Raw genomic sequence first — 13,425 nt, 5'->3', positions numbered from 1 at the left:
ACATAAAATGAAAATGAAAATTTGTAATAAATAAAATATTTTACACAATTATGTAGTCAAAGTGTGTCTTCAGGTACCAGAAAGCAGATATTGAGTATTTAACAAAAATTTTGTAAGGACAGAAATAGACATTTTTGAAAATGTGCAAATACCTCGTTTTTCAAGAAAGGGTGGGTAAAATGGGGTACATGGTAATATTAGGTTATTTTTTATTATTATTGTACAATAGGTTCAGTATGATAGTATGAACAGTATTAAAAAATAAAAATCAAACTATAAACAAAAATCGCATATAAAAGTGTCATCATCATCTTCACAGCTTAAACAAGTTCATGTGCCCAGCCACCACATTTGCAGCACCGAATCCAACCTTCCTGATCGAAAGAGTTTTTGTACATCTCGTTGCAAAAAATGCAAGCTTTTTCGTCTTCTTCCTCCTCGTCTTCATTAGAGGACGTATCAGAATCTTCAGCCTGACACTTTTTATTTTTACGCCTATTTTGGATAGACAAACAAATCATTGTTTTGTTTCATTTTCTTGGGCAGTAGCAGGACTGGTTCTCTAGTCTTTCTTTTCTTTAATAGATTATCACTGGAAGTAGCAGATTTTTTATTTTTGTTGAAAAGGTCTTTTTTGTGTTTGCCTTTTTGTTTCTCTTGGCGCTCCTGTTCTTCGGCCTCTAGTTTAGCCTTGTATGGTGACGGTGTTAATATGACAGTTTTACCTTTCCTCTTGTTACTATTCCTTTTTACACGCTCCCTTTCTTGGGCTGGGAGCACCAACATTTTTGGTGAAAGCAGAAAAGGTAATTTGGGTAACGTAGACCCACTTGTTGAAGTAGAGGGCACAGGAGAAGCGTCGTTAGAAGGCACAGTTCCACTTGAAAAGTAGAATGTTCTGTTCTATTGTTTGTGGTATTGGTAGTAGTGGCGCATGATATCTGCTGTTCAGAATTGTGGTTTGGTTGTTCTGTGGTATCTGACGGGGCAAACAGGTAATCAGGGAATACATTTCTATTGAAAGGATATATTCCTGTTTTTTCAAATTCCTTCACTGCGGTTTGAACATTAGCTGCTCTTGAAAAAGCAGCACGGACTAGTTGTCCAGTTTGATAAATTGTAACACCCCTGCCAGAGTGATTAATCAACCATTTTTTAGCCTCTTGTGCATAAAATGTACTAAGTGGTGCCATAAATGACACATCGAGCGGCTGTAATTGATGTGTGGTGTGTGGTGGAAAACATAATAATATAACGTTATTTTCCCGAGCAAGATGAAGGAGTTCTAAACTTTTGGTATGGGAACTATGACCATCAAGAATAAGCAGCACTGGTTTTTTAGGTCCGGGATTAGAAAACACAATAAACTTTTTAAACCATACAATAAAGTTTTCTTTGGTAATCCAACCAGTCTCATAATGCACTGCAGATGACCCTGGTGGGGTACCATCCATTAAGAGCGGATTTGCTTTCTTACGGGGAAATACAAACATCAATGACATATAATTCCCTGAAGCATTCATTCAGGTTTCTAATGTCACCAGTACACCTCGTTCTGCTGAGGACAAACAATCCACTTGCTTTTTACCATGCACATCAAGGATTCTGGAAGGCTTGTTAGATACAGTCATAATGCCGATCTTATCTACGTTGTAGATATCATTGGGTGATAAATTGTGTTGCGTATATAAAGATTCAAGCAAATCAAAAAATTTCTTTACTGCTGCTCGATTAAAACCTTTTGCTCTTGCCAGTGAAGTTTTTTCAGGATTACGTAATGCTAATTGGTGGTGACGCCTTAGAAAGTCATAAAGCCAATGTTTACCAGCCATTTTCTTATCTTCATTAAACACGTGTGGAATGTGATTTTTAACGGCTAAATCGAAAGCTAGTTTTCTTAAATCTGTTAAGCTAAGGCCAAACAATCTTTCTTCTAAATATAAAATATACACAAGTTCATTTTCTTGCGCTTCGGAAAACACAGTTTTAAATCTACCCAATCTTTTTTCTGCAGCTTCTTTCGAACTCAATCCTTTTTCTCGAGCTTCTTTTACTTTGTGCTCCAAAGTAGTTTGCTGGAATAGCGTACAGCTTCGATGCTTTTCTGTAACCCATGTTGCCTTTTAACACTTATATAATACCTTTATTATAGACAAGACACTAAAATTATTATAGGCGACGCCAATGCAAAGGTCGGAAGAGAAGATATATATATATATATATATATATATATATATATATATATATATATATATATATATATATATATATATATATATATATATATATATATATATATATATATATAACAGGGGGTGAAAATAAACATTTGAATACAAATTATAATGAACAGAGATTAATCACATTCGCAATTGAAAACAGGATGAAGGTAATGAGTACCCATTTTAGGAGAAAAAATATATATAAAGGAACGTGGAAAATTCCGGGGTCAAATGGAACTAATCAAATAGACCACATCTTAATACAAGAGAAGTTTGCGAATTTAATAACATGTGAAAACGTGCAGAGGGGCTGAGGTAGACTCAGATCATTTTTTGGTTAGAATTAATATGAGAGAAGCAATAATTAAAAAGCATAAACGGAAAAAGAAAGTGCAACGTAAATTTAACTTTGAAAAACTGCGAAAATTTGAGGTAAAGCAGGACTATCAAAAGGATATACAAGAAACCTACGCCAAACAAGATAGTACTACTGTGAGTAACATACAACAAAAGGTCTTAAAAATGACAAACACTATAAAGGAAGCTACGTTGAAGAACATACCAAGAGCAAAAAGATTTAGAAAAAACTACTGGTTCAATGACGAATGCAGAACAGAGTTAAAAAAAAGATCAGATTTGAGATTAAAAAGTTTACGTTCGCAAAAACAAGACGACCTAGAAAGGTATGCCGTACAACGAAAAAAAGTAAAGAGAATCCTAAGGGAGCGGAAACGAAAGTATATGGAGAATAAAATTAAGCGCATTGAAGAAAATTACAAGAAAAATAAAATAAAAATTTAAGAAGTAAAATACATTAAAACTGGGTACCAGGGAAGAACGATGAATGTAAAAGATAAGCAAGGAAACCTGATAGTGGATGAAGACCAAATATGTGAAAGGTGGAAAGAATATTTCGAAGAGATACTAAATGACGAAGTGACTACGAAAGAAAATTGTTATGTTCCTAGACCTCAAATAGTAATAAAAGAAGTACCAAAGCCCACAAGAGAAGAAATTGAAGAAATAATAAAAGATATGAAAAACCAAAAAAGTCCCGGGGAGAGCGGCATTGTGGCAGAGAACATAAAATATGGAGGAGAGGTCTTAATAAACAAACTTGGTGAGCTAATACTAGAAGTATGGGATGCCGAAGAAATGCCTCAAGAATGGAATAAGTCGATTATAATTTCTATACACAAAAAGGGAGATAGAACTGAATGCACAAACTATAGAGGAATATCCTTATTAGAAGTAATGTATAAAGTACTCGCCATACTAATTAAAAAACGATTAGAAATATATATAGAGAATAATCTAGGAGAATATCAGGGAGGATTTCGGAAAGGAAGATCAACAACCGATCAAATTTTTATGCTAAAACAAATCCTGACCAATTGCTATGAATACAACATTTCAGCACAAGTACTTTTCATTGATTACAAAGCTGCCTACGATACAATAAACAGAAACAAGTTAATAGAAACACTAAAAGAATTCAAAGTGCCCGAAAAAATAATAAGATTGGTAAAAATGACAATTAGACAAACCATTTGTGCTGTGAGATGCAACGGTGCAGTCTCAGAAAAATTCGAAGTGAAAAAAGGTGTTCGCCAAGGAGACCCGTTGTCTACATTGCTATTCAATATGGTTCTAGAAAAAATTGTAAGGATCAGTGGGATAAATAGGTCCGGTACTATTTTATACAAGGAGCACTAATGCTTAGCATACGCTGATGATGTGGTTCTCATTGCAAGAAATGGAAAAGAACTATCAAATATAACAAAAAGACTGATTCGGGAAAGCTCTAAAATGGGACTGAAAGTTAATATTAATAAATCTAAGTACATGGAGATCTCGAGCAAAAAAGAAATAAGCACCAGGGGATCCTTTAAATTGGAGGTGGAGAATGGATCAGTTGTAGAATTCGAGAAGGTGGATGAATATATGTACTTAGGTACTCTTATTGACCAGACATGTAAAGAAGAAACTGAAATTAACCTGAGACTGACCAAGAGCAACAGGTGTGCTGGAGCCATGAGCAAAATAATTAAGGGCAAAGATATATCTCGTAATACAAAAATAAGAGTATACAAAACTATAATTAGACCCACAATGCTATACGCTGCCGAGACATGGACTATGAACAAAACCGTACAGAACACATTGGAAACATGGGAAAGAAAGATACTTCGCAGAATATTTGGTGGAAAAGTAGTAGAGGGAGAATAGAGAAGACGAACTAATGCAGAATTGTATCAGTTGTATGCTAACCCTACAATAACAAAAGTGGTGAAAAAACGTAGACTAGAATGGCTCGGCCATCTAGAAAGAATGTAAGGTAATAGACTAGTCACGAATATTGCTTGGAGAGTACCTGAGGGCAAAAAAAAGAGAGGAAGACCAAGAAAGAAATGGAGAGATGCAGTGATGGAAGATGTCAGAGAGACGGGAATCAGAGATTGTAAGCTGTTAGCTAAGAATAGAAAACGATAGAAATTATCCATCCAGCAATGGGCCTAAAAGGCCTGTTAACGCTGTACATACATACATAATACCTTTATATTTAAATAATTTGTCAAAAGCAGTTCTACCTAGGTACCTAGTAAAATTACTTAATCGGCGTTAAAATATTCCATAGGTTAAAATGGGGACGTCCCCGTTTTGAGCTACCCTTACCGACCCATTTGACCCGTTTATGACTTAATTAAAAAAATAAGGCGTATCGAAGCTAAAATGCTAAGATTTTTAAATGAGTATTATGTGAAAATGTAGCTTAAAGACAGCGGAAACAAAGGTCTACTTACCAAAATTGATTATTTCAATGTACCTTGCCACCAACCAAGAGTGCAGGTTGAAATCATAAACAAATCACAAAGAATCTTGGATCGACTGTACATTAAACAAACATAAGCTCACACCTCGACTACTTACTGCAAACTGGTTCTTCCTCTTCTTTGAGTGCCTCTCCTATCGGAGATTGGATATCATTAGGGCGATTCTAATTTTATTTACTGCTTTTTTGAATAATTCGTTAGTGGTACAGCCAAACCACTCTCTTAAATTTCTTATCCAGGACATTCTTCTACGGCCTGAAATGTTGCGTCCTTGGATTTTTCCTTGCATTATATTTTGTAGGAATGTGTACTTTTGTCCTCTCATCAGGTGGCCTAAGTATTCAAGTTTTCTCTTTTTTATATTCAGTATAACTTCTGGATCGTTATTTATTCTGCGTATTACCTCTTCATTTGTAATTTTATCCACCCAACTCATTTTTAGTATACGGCGGTAGCACTACATCTTAAAGCTTTCAAGATTTTTAACATTCCTCTGTTTAAGAGTCCATGCCTTAACTGGTTAGTAGGCACCTAAGAACACCCAGGCATCGTTCGGCGGTCAATTCCCCACTCTATTACTGAAATTTTGAATGTCCCCATATTACCCTGCGTCCCCGTTTTAGGCGACTCTCCCTATTCGGGATCCGTGTCCAGTAAAAGATGAAGATGACAGTAGACAAAGTGGGCAACGAAGGCGATTTGAATTAGCAGAAATCGTTTTTGCTCTAACTTGAGGTAAGTAAGAGTCGAAATACAAAAAACATTTATAATTTTTATCTTTAATATTTTTTCTTACAATTAACATGTTTTATTATGCAACAGTTAAAAAAATATTTAAATATTACATATTAACGTAAGTTTTTCCGTTTTTAATGTCAACAATAATATAAAGTCGTTTGGTATCGCTTAGGTGTTAATTACCGAACAGTCGAATCCTTGGCCGATCATATACATGTCCGATGATTATAAACATAACCTATAACCTTACTTTAGTATAATGTAAGAATACCATCGAGTTAGAATCTATGGAGAAGCTATGAGCGTATTAACGTGTGTATTAAAAACGGCGTAGGTAGGCGTGGCTAACGGTGATACCAATATGGCGGTGAGATCATGGCCGGACTCAATAATATTGAAACTACTATAAAAATATGATTAGTTATTCAGAAGATTTAATCATAATCTACAAAGTGCAAAACATTTTTAATAAACTATGATTTATTTATCCCGCGGTAAACACTAAAAACACGATATATTATACATAAAGATAAATTAGTACAGTCAAATACTATTAATTTATTCTCTGAAGTACGGGCCATTACTTTGTTTACATATTTGTATACTAACCTGTAGAACGTTATTCCTGAAGATTTTTTATTAACATTGCTTCTCCCACTGCAACTACGTTGAGAACAAGAAACTATTATTATGCACTATCACAATGTACTATTACAGTTTCTATAAAAGTATTATAAAACTAAAAATATTCGAAAATCAACAAACGTAAACAAACATATACGATCTGTCAAAAGTGTCAAAACAATATGGCCGAAGTGAGGTCGTTTTTAGTCACGTGATGTCCTCTTCATAGATTCTAACTCGATGAAGAATACACATACTTTTTTTGTGTTGCCATTTTCTAATAAAATTTCAAAGGTAACTAGAGGTTAATGAACATACGATAGTTTTATTTATAAATATTACATTACCAGGTATCTTTGTAAGTGTTGGATTTGTATCGCCTTCCATGATTTCCAACAAAATCTTTTCCCAATCCTTCAGAACAATTTTCTTATTTACAGTTCTATTAGTATCAGTCTTTTTCTTGAGTCTCGATTTCATGTCATTATTTTTTTTTTGTAGATTTGATTGGTCGTTATTTGTGAACCGAAATTAAGCTCCCATTGTTTTTTCATGGCTTCAAGTGCTTTTGATTTTGATAGTCGGACAGCTGGTGTTGATGACTTGGAAAAAAGTATAGAAAAATCACGTAACAAATGCACAAATTCCATTTGGGATTCGCAACCTTTATTACTTTCGTCGTCACCGCTTTCACTCATTGTAACAACAAGACAACACGATGATTAATTCCTTAAATAAAAGGTAATGCAAGATTATGCCGAAAGCTATCAAACAAGCTCTGACAAGTTTAAAAAATAAATAGAGAGTATCTACTCTTATGTACTGTGAGCAGAAACTCATTACATGAAAGTATTTTTATTCATATGAAATCGAGTACAAACTTATACTTTATGCTCATACTCGGAGTTTATACTCCGTTTTTATTCATATCATCCAATTATATCAACAGAGAAATAAGCGATTGAGTAATGCAGTTAAAAAATCGAATGAGCATAAATTACCTGGAGCAGATGGCATTTTTTCCTAGCTTCAAGAACATGTTACACCAAAATCCGACGCACTATATAAAAAGATATGTGAAAGCTGGTAGATCTGATTTGAAAAGATGTTAAAGTAGGTACCAGAGGATTGGAACGTTGGTGTAATTGTACCTATTGATAAAAAGGAGATCAAACAATTTACAGCAATTTGCAGCGAGAGAATACTTATCTGACGGTCCTTTGAGATAACTTATAGACCTTTGACATTTCTGTAATCTTTTCTCTCTCCTCGCAATTCTCTTTTTGCCCTTCTCAGTACCTTATTGTATTCGCTCAGCGCTTTAAAATCGTTCCACTTACCTGCTCCTTAGCGAAATGAAATTTTTTATCTGATTTCTCTTCTTTGTTTATTTATTCTTTTTTTAACTTGATACGGATCTTCCCATTGTCTTTGCAATTTAGGAGACAATCCTCGACGACGTTGTGGATTATAAAGCCAAACAAGATCACCTACTTCAAAGCTTTCATTCTTGCATCGAGAATCATATTGATCTTTCATTCTGTCACTGGCTAACTGGATGTGTTGTCGGGCAAGTTCATGCATGTTTAGGTGATCGACATATTCTTTGCTTGCAACATGTTCTTCGGAAGGTCCGCAGCCAAACTCTAGGTCGTAGGGTAAACGAACTTCACGATACAACATCAGTTGGAGTCTGACCTGTAGTTTCAGTCATGACCGAGTGGTAGGCCATTAGGAATAAATTACTTTGCTGGTCTCAATCTCTTTTATGTTCGGATACAACTATGAACAGATGTTTCCTCGCCGTTTGATTCATCCTCTCGACTATTCCATCTGATTAAGGATGCAGCGGTATCGTTCTCGTCTTACTGACACCAATCAATTTATAAACATTTTGGAAGAGGGTTGACTCAAAGTTTCGCCGTTGGTCGAAGTGGATTTTTAAGGGAACACCAAATCGGCTAAAGAATTCTTTAACAAGTACCTATGCAACGGTAGCAGCTTCTTGATTTGGTATCGCAAAGGCCTTAGTCCATTTCGTAAAATAATCCATGGCTACCAGGATATATTTATTTTTATCATCCATTTCTGAAAATTGACCTGAAATGTCGATTGCTCTTTCCATAGGACTACCAACATTGTACTGTTTTATAGATGCCCCCTTTTTACCAACTGGACGATTAATGGTTACACACAGTTCACATTTCCGGCACCATCTTCTTACATCATCTTTACAGTTCACCCAATAGAACCGTTATAGAACCTTTTGCAGAGTCTTCGTAATACCAAAGTGTCCACCTAATGCACCGTCATGCAACTGACGCAATACTTCTGACACTTTACTTTTAGGTACAATCAACTGAAGCTTATATTCTGTACCATCATCGTTCTCAAAGGTTCTATACAGAAGATCATCTTTTAGTACTAGGCAATTCCATTGCCTTCAGTAGGACTGGACTTTTCGACTACATGCACTAATATCTTGCCAAGAAGGTCTCTTACTTCGACGCATTCAATCCAATACTCTTTTTATATGTCGATCATCTGTTTGGGCCTCTTGTAGCTGTTGAAGCTGCCATTGATCATTAATGGTGATTGTTCGTCTCAAAGGGCAAAGTTGTTCCTCTAATTTACGACAGTGATTACAATTTGCACTGCATGGTCATCTTGACAAAACATCAGCATTTAAATGAACTTTGCCAGACCAGTGTTTGATCTGTTCTAGCTTTCTGACTGTTGTAATATTTTCTTGCCATTTATGGCGAATGTAGGTAACCTACTTCGCCACCATTCATCTAAGCGTTCATCTTGAGCGTTCAGAGTTCATCAACATCTGAGCTTGCGTCTCATCGGCATCGTGTTAGAAACTATTTTCCGTACAATTTCCCTTAGATAAGATTGACTAGCTATTTCGGGTTCCAAGGTAATGGCGAGCGCTTCATCTAAAACTTTTAGTCTTGCTAGTTGTAAAGCTTTCTGTAGTTCACTGACAGTTCGGCAAGCCGCATCTTTGGTCAGGCACACACGTACTTTTTAAATGTTCAAAAGTCTTTTCAAAAGTCATTGTTCAATTTATTTTTAAATTAATAAAACAAGCAGTTCTAATTTATGTAAATATATTTATTTATAAGCTTACAGTACGATAATACCTTATCAACCAACTAACTACTATCAGCGCGGCTTTTATATATAAAAATACAGGGTTACAGAATTTTCTAGAATAGTCCATCTCTATCATCGCTATTATGAATCTCGCTGGCCGCGACGTATATCCTGCAGATCCTGGTCTACGCGTCATCATTCTGAGTAAATTTTGAGCAGGCTTCCTCTCCATATAAAAGGGTGTAAAATATATAGCATACCAAGACTCGTGTTCTTATATCAATGTTCAGATCTATATTACACGAGATCTTTGCAAGGCAGTTAAAGATAGTTCTAGCCTTTCCTATGTGACATATAATCTGTTGATTGATTTTATGCCTCTCTTATTTTACTAATAGATTTTCCGAACAGTATTTGGAGTAGATATTCAATAACTATGATAAAATGCAGCTTTGACGAACTCTCCGATTAACTGTAAATTTTTGTGAGGTTTCGTTGCATACGAATAGTACAGTCTAGCGCTCTATGTTATAAATATAAGGTACTGGTTATGTGTAAATTCTAATTTGTCATCGATGCCATATTCTTTTAATATTTGAAATAGTTTGTGATGTACTTAGTCGAATTCTTTCTCGAAATTTATCTTCTTCTTGCATTCAGAGTCTGCTGCGGAGGTTGTTGATCAACATGACTATTTGCACGAAACTGGTGCACCAATAATTCGACCGATGTAATTCCGAATAATTTACAAAGGTTTCGCAACCAAGAAATTCTTTTAGGTCCCACGCTTCTTCGTCCAACTACCTTTCCTTGCATTATAAGTTGTAGGAACCCATATTTTGTGCCTCTAGAGACGTTGGACAGGGACTCAAGTTTTCTCAATATTTTTTAAGTTATTTTCTTGTGGCATTGTAATACGATTTACTATTTTTATTGAAAATAAGCTACAATTTTATTTTAAGGTAAGTTGATTTTGACGTTTCCATTTCCACTTCGGAAATCGTGCTTAAAATACAAAACATTAATAAATTAAATATTTTGTTTATATGCGATTAAGCCACAATTGATTGTAATGAAAATTACACCTTTAACTAACAAATGTTTGACACTTCGATTTTCAATCCAGAAAATTGTTTTAAAAAAGATTGTTTTTAAATTCAGGACAAATGTATAACTATCAACTAACAAGTTGTTTTTGAGAGTAGGTTATGTTTTTTTAAAATTGATAGTTGACTTGTGAAATGGTTGTATTATGGTTGAAAAAATCTGAGGGTGGTGTTTTTATCCTCGGCATTTTCGGATTGTAGATTAAAACTACCAAACTCTGTTCCTTAGCTTTATTTAATACTCAATATCAATACATGTCATACTACTTAGACATTGTGCATTTCTACCATATGCTACGGCACCATAAACTATTCTTCTTAACCTGTATTTCTAATCATCTGTCATTCTAATTTACTTAATGACTCAGAACATCACAAAAAGGATAAGGGCAGTATTACACTGTACACCCTCCCTTAATACTTTCCTTAATTCAGTGTAAGAGAAAACCTTATTATTCATTTATAAGTGAACAAGCAAATAAATATACAGAACAAAATAAGAAGCAAACTATTCAACAATAAAACAAACTTAAAATTATTTCAATCGAAATCATTACTTATTTAAACTTTCCTCTCTGAACTAATACAATCCTAAATTATCTCCATTATTACAAAACTGTACTTTATGAATTCCTTTTGTTAACATATCTGCTAACTTCAATTTTATAGATATTTACATAAAAAAGTTCCATGATATTTTAATTTAAAGTATCACAAACAAAACTATATATTTTTTTTTTTTATTTAATTTAACGTGCTTGTGACAGCTTCGGCCATTAGCACGAGGCACCGTGGATACAATTATAAAGGTACAATTACATATTATATACTATAGTTATATACTATTTAATAAGTTTTCTAGCTTCAGGAACTGGATAGCTGTGATGACTTGGCTCTGGTTCGATAATATATCTTTGATGTCGCCTTCCATGCCCAGTTCTTGGCGTCGTTTATTGTAGTGAGGGCAGTCCACAAGGATGTGTAGAACGCTTAGTGGAGATTGGCAATAGTGACAGATTGGCTTAGGTGCAGAATTCATTAGGTGACCATGTGTACATCTGGTGTGACCAATACGCAATCTTCTAGCAACAACCATCTCATTTCTAGTTATACCAGGGATAACGAACCGCTCAATCGTGTGATCTATTTGGTGTAAAAATGTAGTGGATTGGTTCCAATGATTCTGCCAGTAATTTCGTACGAGTTTCTTTATACTAGTTTTTAGGTCACTGGCAATTTGTATATTACGTGGTGTAAAAAAAACTATATTTAAAATACCATTTTCCTTATCATAATCTATTTCTAATCCAACAAAGTTTTTTTTAATTCCCCTTTATCTTTAATTTTAAATTCTTTGATTAACATTTTCCTGTCTACCTCAATTCTGTTTAAATCTGGTCCTGTTATTACAATATCATCTACATATATTAACAAATACATAATTTGTACATCTTCACAAACTTTTGTGTACAAACAGTAATCAGCCTCTAGTCTTTCGTAGCTCGTTTTAAGTAAATATTCATTTATTCTAATATTCCCATACTTTGATGCTTGCTTTTTTGTAAACCAGTTGTTAATAGATGAAAAAGTACTCGTATTTTACCTTGCGTTTTTTTTAAACGATAATTTATGGTCAAAATTAGATTTTTTGTCTATAAGTTTTTTCCCTTATATTTTACATAAACAATAATTATATCGTTTTTTTATATCAAGAATATCTTTATTTGCCCGTTTTTTAATTACAATTATAAATAATTTACGAAGATATTTGTAAAAAAGCAGTTTTTTTGCACTAATTTATAAATTTTATTAATTTTTTTATTAACAAAATACAATGTTATTAATACGTTTGAACATCGAGGAATTACCTCCTCGATTTTTGCAAATATCTCCTTAAATTATTTATCAATTTTAATTTAAAAAACGGGAAAATAAAGATATTCTTGATTTAAAAAAAATGATATAAATATTGTTTATGTAAAATATAAGGGAAAAAACTTAAAGACAAAAAATCAAATTTTGACCATAAATTATTGTTTAAAAAAAACGCAAGGTAAAAATACGAGTACTTTTTCATCTACTCGTCATCTAGTAACCTCCACTTAAAAGCTTCAGATGTCGGCGAAAAATTTTGCCGTGAAATCGATGATTTTTGCATAACCAGACTGGGCTAAATGCCGTTTTTACATCTGTCTGTTTAGAGTAGTATTTATATTAATTTCCAACTGTCATATGTAAGTATTCCAATTGTAATAATTTTTGCCACTGGTGAGTACAAATCTTCATAATCAAAACCTTTGTGCAAAACGTCTGACAACTAGTCTTGCCTTATCTTCTTCCTTGTCTTCCAACGGTTTACTTGCAAATATCCACTTTGTGTTCAAAATCTCTATCTTTTTTGGTATTTTCTCCAGTTTTGTCCATGTATTATTTTTCTCAATTGATTCTATTTCTCTTTCCATTGCTTTTATCCATAAATTCTTATCTCCTCTACCTTCTAACTCTTCTACTGTCTCTGGAATCCTTTCTACAAAAGACATGTCATCAAAAGCCATAAAAGTCATAGTTACTGTATTTCTCTGGTATTTTTTTCTTTCTTTTGTGCACTTTAGATAAATTTACATTTTCTTTGTTTTGTTTACTTTTACTCTCGTATTCTTCCATTTTATCACTATTATCTTCTTTTATACTGATACAGTCTTCTTTAAATTCATCATCTTGTTTTTCTTATGACAAAAATCGTTTTCCTCTTTTAATTTCATAGATATTAATTTCTTTTTCAAAACCATTTGTCCAGAT

Source organism: Diabrotica undecimpunctata, chromosome 9, assembly GCF_040954645.1.
Source record: "Diabrotica undecimpunctata isolate CICGRU chromosome 9, icDiaUnde3, whole genome shotgun sequence".
Lineage (NCBI taxonomy): Eukaryota > Metazoa > Arthropoda > Insecta > Coleoptera > Chrysomelidae > Diabrotica > Diabrotica undecimpunctata.
Note: the sequence above shows the minus strand (reverse complement) of the source record.